Source organism: Oncorhynchus mykiss, chromosome 12, assembly GCF_013265735.2.
Source record: "Oncorhynchus mykiss isolate Arlee chromosome 12, USDA_OmykA_1.1, whole genome shotgun sequence".
Classification (NCBI taxonomy): Eukaryota; Metazoa; Chordata; class Actinopteri; order Salmoniformes; family Salmonidae; genus Oncorhynchus; species Oncorhynchus mykiss.
The window spans coordinates 94,152,683-94,163,283 of record NC_048576.1 but is presented as its reverse complement, the minus strand read 5'-3'; positions in this window follow the sequence as shown (position 1 = coordinate 94,163,283).

The following is a 10,601-nucleotide window of genomic DNA, read 5'->3' as shown; positions in this document are numbered from 1 at the left end:
TTAATAGACTATAGTTCAATAAAGATCCCATGGAGTTAACCTGACATCATGATAGAAACCAGATGATTTAATAGACTATAGTTCAATAAAGATCCCATGGAGTTAACCTGACATCATGATAGAAACCAGATGATTTAATAGACTATAGTTCAATAAAGATCCCATGGAGTTAACCTGACATCATGACAGAAACCAGATGATTTAATAGACTATAGTTCAATAAAGATCCCATGGAGTTAACCTGACATCATGACAGAAACCAGATGATTTAATTGACTATAGTTCAATAAAGATCCCATGGAGTTAACCTGACATCATGATAGAAACCAGATGATTTAAATAGACAAAAGTTCAATAAAGATCCCATGGAGTTAACCTGACATCATGACAGAAACCAGATGATTTAATAGACTATAGTTCAATAAAGATCCCATGGAGTTAACCTGACATCATGACAGAAACCAGATGATTTAATAGACTATAGTTCAATAAAGATCCCATGGAGTTAACCTGACATCATGATAGAAACCAGTACAGAAACACACAGCTTGTTTATTACTCATGGTAACATGTGATCATCCTGGCCCAGTTATAAATGGATCTAATGATCTTGACATAACATGTTTCAATTCAAACATTACCCTACCAGAAAAACAGAGATTCATTCCCTCTGGGGCTGGGATGAGGAGAGGAGAGGAGAGGAGAGGTGAGGAGGGAAGGGGAGAGGAGAGGAGAGGAGAGGAGAGGAGAGGAGAGGAGAGGAGAGGAGAGGAGAGGAGCGGATGGGAGAGGCAAGGAGGGGATGGGTGGGGAGGGGATGGGTTAGGAGGGGAGAGAAGAGGAGGGGAAGGGAGGGGAGAGTCTGTGGCCAGCCAGCCCAGTAAGGTCCAGCCCAGAGCCTGAGCCAGCTGGGTCTGGAGATCTCTGCAGAGCAGAGAGCCTTCATGGAGTAGTGAGAAGAGATTCATGGCTCCTGTGAGATATACCGTTAGTCTTCTGTGTTTCTAGACTCTGAAATGTTACAAACAGGTGTAGGAACTTTTGAGGAGAGAAAAATAAGAAACAGTTTTGATTAAACTTCTCACCAGATCACAACATTGATGTATTGGAATCTGACAGACCAATGCTCTCTTAGGGACAGTGTGGGTTCCCCAGGAAGAACAGTTGAATGTTGACACTAACTTTTTTTGACACAGGAACCAAAGCACTTACTGGAACCAAAAGATTTGTTCCTAACAGAGACTCAATAAAATAGACCATGTATCAGTGAAACACAGTCTCTGCTGAAATAGCAGGGAATGGGAAACATTTAGCCACCCTACAACACTTTTAATAGCAGGGAAGGGGAGACATTTAGCCACCCTACAACACTTTTAATAGCAGGGAAGGGGAGACATTTAGCCACCCTACAACACTTTTAATAGCAGGGAAGGGGAGACATTTAGCCACCCTACAACACTTTTAATAGCAGGGAAGGGGAGACATTTAGCCACCCTACAACACTTTTAATAGCAGGGAAGGGGAGACATTTAGCCACCCTACACCACTTTTAATAGCAGGGAAGGGGAGACATTTAGCCACCCTACACCACTTTTAATAGCAGGGAAGTGGAAACATTTAGCCACCCTACAACACTTTTAATAGCAGGGAAGGGGAGACATTTAGCCACCCTACACCACTTTTAATAGCAGGGAAGGGGAAACATTTAGCCAGTGTTAATCACTTATTACGACCAAAGGTTTACAAGCTATCTTATGATGATTTATCACAGAAAAGTGTATTACTGTAAGGTAATGTCCAGTGATTACAACAATAATACTTTTTTGTAAAAGCTTTTCAGGTCATGTGTGAGCAAAAATACAGCCCCCTTTGACTGCATTCAGGTTATTCATCTGGCAGAATATTCCTCTACTGACAGACCAGAGATGTAGAAACCAGATAGAACCCATTACATGCAGCAATATGCTGTAGAAATAACCTGATCCCATTTATCACTGTGCAGGATTCTGACACGCACGCACGCACGCACGCACACACACACACACACACACACACACACACACACACACACACACACACACACACACACACACACACACACAAACCAGAGAAAGCTAGGTGGAGGTGAAGGCATTCATTCTACACATCAATATAACTAGATAAGCTGTAGCTGGAGTGAGATTGAGAGGGGCTGAGACGCAACTGGGAGGGAATGAAATGCATCATATTTTCTCAAACTGCTAAATCCCTCCAAACATTTAAAGTCTTTTCCTACTGTCAAAATTGCAAAAGTTTATATTATATAATGCACAAATATTCATCTTTACATCTACCAATCACCCCTCCAGAACACCAGAACCACTGGTGATATACTGAGAGGCTGAAGGGGTTTAAACAGGTTGAAAACAGAGAAACTAGTGCTGCCATTCATCTGGTACACCTGACGTCCAGCCAGGACAACTGGGAATTCACCCTGTCAGCCAACACAGTACATAACTATGATGAGAGATGGAGAGAGGGAGAGGGAGAGGGAGAGGGAGAGGGAGAGGGAGAGGGGGAATAGATAGAAGAGAAATAGAGTGAGTGAGTGAGAGAGAACGGAACTGTACTGATATGTATTGAAAAATGATTCCACATGTCAGAATGTATGGAAAACTGACTACGCTTCAAAGCTGTGCTTATTTATCCACAGATGCGACATGCTAAGACAAGACAAACTAACTGTATACTTCTCTAAAACATTGGCCCACCTATAGATCATAACACATGATGACTGGGTCCTGTCCACTGGCCCTGTGGACCACTGTCAAGACGCAGTCATCATGTGTTATGGTACATCTCAGTGGTCCACAGGGCAAGTGGACAGGACCCAGCCATCGTGTTTATGTGTGTGTGTGTGTGTTTATGTGTGTGTGTGTGTTTACTTAATTACTCATTTACTGTCATATCTTACCCCAGGATACTTCAACTGGTAAATATCATCCCTTACCCCAGGATACTTCAACTGGTAAATATCATCCCTTACCCCAGGATACTTCAACTGGTAAATATCATCCCTTACCCCAGGATACTTCAACTGGTAAATATCATCCCTTACCCCAGGATACTTCAACTGGTAAATATCATCCCTTACCACAGGATACTTCAACTGGTAAATATCATACCTTACCCCAGGATACTTAAACTGGTAAATATCATCCCTTACCCCAGGATACGTCAACTGGTAAATATCATCCCTTACCCCAGGATACTTCAACTGGTAAATATCATCCCTTACCACAGGATACTTCAACTGGTAAAAATCATATCTTACCACAGGATACTTCAACTGGTAAATATCATCCCTTACCCCAGGATACTTCAACTGGTAAATATCATCCCTTACCCCAGGATACTTCAACTGGTAAATATCATCCCTTATCCCAGGATACGTGAACTGGTAAATATCATCCCTTACCCCAGGATACGTGAACTGGTAAATATCATCCCTTACCCCAGGATACGTCAACTGGTAAATATCATCCCTTACCCCAGGATACGTCAACTGGTAAATATCATCCCTTACCACAGGATACTTCAACTGGTAACTATCGGGAGAATAAAGAAAAAGGAGCACTCTGTTGCTGGGCAGATCTGATAGATTCATTGATGGGACAAGTAAATAATCGTCTGAGGTTTCAGCGTGAATCACCTTCATTAGAGCCTATCTATGATCATCCATGTGAATGAGGTGTGAGGCACTGGGAGTCCAGCCCTGGTTCTTCCAACCCTGGCCTGCTTGATCCTGGGCAGTAAAACTATAATCCCTTCCAGAGCCCTGGGTGCAGGGCCAGCACCAGCAGCTTCATCAAGCACCTCACTACATCCCAACACCGCCCTGACTGGGGAAAGAATGACAGCACAGGACCAAGGTGCCAAGGAGAAGGGGGATATCACACCATCTCTTTCACTCTCATATTGTTCACTTCTCTCCATCTCTCTCTGTCTCTCATCATGCTCCTGTTTGTTGGTGATGGCAAGACATCTCAGTTTAGCTAATGGATATAACAGACTTATAAAACTAGGTCTCAGTCCTATACTGGAAAACAATATCCTCCGTGTTCTAACTCTGGGGCCCAGGCAGCCTCTGTGTTCTAACTCTGGGACCCAGGAAGCCTCTGTGTTTTAACTCTGGGACCCAGTCAGCCTTTGTTGTCTAACTCTGGGACCTAGGCAGCCTCTGTGTTCTAACTCTTGGGACCCAGGCAGCCTCTGTGTTCTAACTCTGGGACCCAGGCAGCCTCTGTGTCTAACTCTGGGGACCCAGGCAGCCTCTGTGTTCTAACTCTGGGGACCTAGGCAGCCTTTGTGATCTAACTCTGGGACCCAGGCAGCCTCTGTGTTCTAACTCTGGGGACCCAGGCAGCATCTGTGCTCTCACTCTGGGGACTCAGGCAGCCTCTGTATTCTAACTGGGGACCCAGGCAGACTCTGTGTTCTAACTCTGGGACCCAGGCAGCCTCTGTGTTCTAACTGGGGACCCAGGCAGCCTCTGTGTTCTAACTCTGGGGACCCAGGCAGCCTCTGTGTTCTAACTCTGGGGCCCAGGCAGTCTCTGTGTTCTAACTCTGGGACTCAGGCAGCCTCTGTATTCTAAATGGGGACCCAGGCAGCATCTGTGCTCTCACTCTGGTGGCCCAGGCAACATCTGCACTCTAACTCTGGGGCCCATGCAGCATACGAGAAAACACACAGATCAGCAGAGACCCAGGCCTCTCCTCCTTGGATGGCACCCTATTCCCATATTGGACTACAGGGCCCAACGAAGGGAAATGCCAGATTGAGGCCAGATAGAGAGAAATGGATACCTGTGACTTATGGTGGAGGATTTTCCATAATGCTGGACTAATCCTACACACACAGGAATACACAGTACTACACAGGAAAAGATAGTACTTCACAGGAAGAGACAGTACTACACAGGAAGAGACAGAAAGGACAGTACTACACAGGAAGAGACAGTACTGCACAGGAAGAGACTGTACTGCACAGGAAGAGACAGTACTACACAGGAAAAGATAGTACTGCACTGGAAGAGACAGTACTGCACAGGAAGAGACAGTACTGCACAGGAAGAGACTGTACTGCAAAGGAAGAGACTGTACTGCACAGGAAGAGACAGTACTGCACAGGAAGAGACAGTACTGCACAGGAAGAGACAGTACTGCACAGGAAGAGACTGTACTACACATGAAGTGACAGTAATACACAGGAAGAGATAGTACTATACAGGAAGAGACAGGAAGGACAGTACTACACAGGAAGAGACAGGAAGAGACAGTACTATACAGGAAGAGACGGTACTAAACAGGAAGAGACAGGAAGGACAGTACTACACAGGAAGAGACAGTACTGCACAGGAAGAGACAGTACTGCACAGGAAGAGACAGTACTGCACAGGAAGAGACTGTACTACACATGAAGTGACAGTACTACACATGAAGTGACAGTACTACACAGGATAGGACTGTACTGCACAGGAAGAGACTGTACTACACATGAAGTGACAGTACTACACATGAAGTGACAGTAATACACAGGAGGAGACAGTAATACACAGGAAGAGACAGTAATACACAGGAAGAGACAGTAATACACAGGAAGAGATAGTACTATACAGGAAGAGACAGTAATACACATGAAGAGACAGGAAGGACAGTACTACACAGGAAGAGACTGTACTGCACAGGAAGAGACAGTAGTGCACAGAAAGAGACTGTGCTACACAGGAAGATACTGTACTGCACAGGAAGAGACAGTAGTGCACAGGAAGAGACAGTGCTACACAGGAAGAGACTGTACTGCACAGGAAGAGACAGTAGTGCACAGGAAGAGACAGTAATACACAGGAAGAGATAGGAAGAGACAGTACTACACAGGAAGAGACTGTACTGCACAGGAAGAGACAGTAATACACAGGAAGAGACAGTAATACACAGGAAGAGATAGGAAGAGACAGTACTACACAGGAAGAGACAGTACTGCACAGGAAGAGACAGTAGTGCACAGGAAGAGACTGTGCCACATAGGAAGAGATAGGAAGAGACAGTACTACACAGGAAGAGACAGTACTACACAGGAAGAGACAGTACTGCACAGGAAGAGACAGTACTGCACAGGAAGAGACAGTACTGCACAGGAAGAGACTGTACTACACATGAAGTGACAGTACTACACATGAAGTGACAGTACTACACAGGATAGGACTGTACTGCACAGGAAGAGACTGTACTACACATGAAGTGACAGTACTACACATGAAGTGACAGTAATACACAGGAGGAGACAGTAATACACAGGAAGAGACAGTAATACACAGGAAGAGACAGTAATACACAGGAAGAGATAGTACTATACAGGAAGAGACGGTAATACACATGAAGAGACAGGAAGGACAGTACTACACAGGAAGAGACTGTACTGCACAGGAAGAGACAGTAGTGCACAGAAAGAGACTGTGCTACACAGGAAGATACTGTACTGCACAGGAAGAGACAGTAGTGCACAGGAAGAGACAGTGCTACACAGGAAGAGACTGTACTGCACAGGAAGAGACAGTAGTGCACAGGAAGAGACAGTAATACACAGGAAGAGATAGGAAGAGACAGTACTACACAGGAAGAGACTGTACTGCACAGGAAGAGACAGTAATACACAGGAAGAGACAGTAATACACAGGAAGAGATAGGAAGAGACAGTACTACACAGGAAGAGACAGTACTGCACAGGAAGAGACAGTAGTGCACAGGAAGAGACTGTGCCACATAGGAAGAGATAGGAAGAGACAGTACTACACAGGAAGAGACAGTACTACACAGGAAGAGACTGTACTGCACAGGAAGAGACAGTAGTGCACAGGAAGAGACTGTACTGCACAGGAAGAGACAGTAGTGCACAGGAAGAGACTGTACTGCACAGGAAGAGACTGTACTGCACAGGAAGAGACAGTAGTGCACAGGAAGAGACTGTACTGCACAGGAAGAGACAGTAGTGCACAGGAAGAGACTGTACTGCACAGGAAGAGACAGTAGTGCACAGGAAGAGACTGTGCTACACAGGAAGAGACTGTAGTGCACATGAAGAGACTGTAGTGCACAGGAAGAGACAGTACTGCACAGGAAGAGACTGTGCTACACAGGAAGACACAAAGGAGCTGATCGTGGACAACAGGAAAAGGTGATCCTAACAGGCCTCCATTAACATCGAAGGGGCCTGTAGTGAAGCAGGTCGAAAGTTTCAAGTTCCCTGGTTTCTACATCACCAATGAACCATCATGGACCAAACACATCAAGACAGTTGTGAAGAAGGCATGGCGAAACATTTTCCCCCTCAGGAGACTGAAAACATTTGGCATGGGTCCCCAGATCCTCAAAAAGTTCTACAGCTGCACCATCGAGAGCATCCTGACCGTTTGCATCACCACCTGGTACGGCAACTGCTCGACATCTGACCCATAAGGTGCTACAGAGGGTAATGCGTACGGCCCAGTACATCACTGGGGCCAAGGACCTACTGTATATAATAGGCGGTGTCAGAGGAAAGCCCATAAAATTGTCAGAGACTCCAGTCACCCAAGTTATAGACTGTTCTCTCTGCTACCGCATGGTAAGCAGTACCGGAGCGCCAAGTCTAGGACCAAAAGGCTCCTTAACAGCTTCTACCCACAGCCGTAAGACTGCTGAACAATTAATCAAAAGGCCACCTGACTATTTACATTGAAATTTGTTTTGTACACTGCTGCTACTCGCTGTTTATTATCTATGCATAGTCACTTCACCCCTACCTACATGTAACCTGTACACCCGCACACTGCCTCGTACCGGTACCCCCTGTATATAACATCCACACTGCCTCGTACCGGTACCCCCTGTATATAACATCCACACTGCCCCGTACCGGTACCCCCTGTATATAACATCCACACTGCCTCGTACCGGTACCCCCTGTATATAACATCCACACTGCCCCGTACCGGTACCCCCTGTATATAACATCCACACTGCCCCGTACCGGTACCCCCTGTATATAACATCCACACTGCCCCGTACCGGTACCCCCTGTATATAACATCCACACTGCCTCGTACCGGTACCCCCTGTATATAACATCCACACTGCCTCGTACCGGTACCCCCTGTATATAACATCCACACTGCCCCGTACCGGTACCCCCTGTATATAACATCCACACTGCCCCGTACCGGTACCCCCTGTATATAACATCCACACTGCCCCGTACCGGTACCCCCTGTATATAACATCCACACTGCCCCGTACCGGTACCCCCTGTATATAACATCCACACTGCCCCGTACCGGTACCCCCTGTATATAACATCCACACTGCCTCGTACCGGTACCCCCTGTATATAACATCCACACTGCCCCGTACCGGTACCCCCTGTATATAACATCCACACTGCCCCGTACCAGTACCCCCTGTATATAACATCCACACTGCCCCGTACCGGTACCCCCTGTATATAACATCCACACTGCCCCGTACCGGTACCCCCTGTATATAACATCCACACTGCCCCGTACCAGTACCCCCTGTATATAACATCCACACTGCCCCGTACCGGTACCCCCTGTATATAACATCCACACTGCCTCGTACCGGTACCCCCTGTATATAACATCCACACTGCCCCGTACTGGTACCCCCTGTATATAACATCCACACTGCCCCGTACCAGTACCCCCTGTATATAACATCCACACTGCCCCGTACCGGTACCCCCTGTATATAACATCCACACTGCCTCGTACCGGTACCCCCTGTATATAACATCCACACTGCCTCGTACCGGTACCCCCTGTATATAACATCCACACTGCCCCGTACCAGTACCCCCTGTATATAACATCCACACTGCCCCGTACCGGTACCCCCTGTATATAACATCCACACTGCCTCGTACCAGTACCCCCTGTATATAACATCCACACTGCCTCGTACCGGTACCCCCTGTATATAACATCCACACTGCCCCGTACCGGTACCCCCTGTATATAACATCCACACTGCCTCGTACCGGTACCCCCTGTATATAACATCCACACTGCCCCGTACCGGTACCCCTGTATATAACATCCACACTGCCCCGTACCGGTACCCCCTGTATATAACATCCACACTGCCCCGTACCGGTACCCCCTGTATATAACATCCACACTGCCCCGTACCGGTACCCCCTGTATATAACATCCACACTGCCCCGTACCGGTACCCCCTGTATATAACATCCACACTGCCTCGTACCGGTACCCCCTGTATATAACATCCACACTGCCCCGTACCGGTACCCCCTGTATATAACATCCACACTGCCCCGTACCGGTACCCCCTGTATATAACCTCCACACTGCCTCGTACCGGTACCCCCTGTATATAACATCCACACTGCCCCGTACCGGTACCCCCTGTATATAACATCCACACTGCCCCGTACCGGTACCCCCTGTATATAACATCCACACTGCCTCGTACCGGTACCCCCTGTATATAACATCCACACTGCCCCGTACCGGTACCCCCTGTATATAACATCCACACTGCCTCGTACCGGTACCCCCTGTATATAACATCCACACTGCCTCGTACCGGTACCCCCTGTATATAACATCCACACTGCCTCGTACCGGTACCCCCTGTATATAACATCCACACTGCCCCGTACCGGTACCCCCTGTATATAACATCCACACTGCCTCGTACCGGTACCCCCTGTATATAACATCCACACTGCCTCGTACCGGTACCCCCTGTATATAACATCCACACTGCCCCGTACCGGTACCCCCTGTATATAACATCCACACTGCCTCGTACCGGTACCCCCTGTCTATAACATCCACACTGCCCCGTACCGGTACCCCCTGTATATAACATCCACACTGCCCCGTACCAGTACCCCCTGTATATAACATCCACACTGCCCCGTACCGGTACCCCCTGTATATAACATCCACACTGCCCCGTACCGGTACCCCCTGTATATAACATCCACACTGCCCCGTACCGGTACCCCCTGTATATAACCTCCACACTGCCTCGTACCGGTACCCCCTGTATATAACATCCACACTGCTCCGTACCGGTACCCCCTGTATATAACATCCACACTGCCCCGTACCGGTACCCCCTGTATATAACATCCACACTGCCTCGTACCGGTACCCCCTGTATATAACATCCACACTGCCCCGTACCGGTACCCCCTGTATATAACATCCACACTGCCTCGTACCGGTACCCCCTGTATATAACATCCACACTGCCCCGTACCGGTACCCCCTGTATATAACATCCACACTGCCTCGTACCGGTACCCCCTGTATATAACATCCACACTGCCCCGTACCGGTACCCCCTGTATATAACATCCACACTGCCTCGTACCGGTACCCCCTGTATATAACATCCACACTGCCTCGTACCGGTACCCCCTGTATATAACCTCCACACTGCCTCGTACCGGTACCCCCTGTATATAACCTCCACACTGCCTCGTACCGGTACCCCCTGTATATAACATCCACACTGCCCCGTACCGGTACC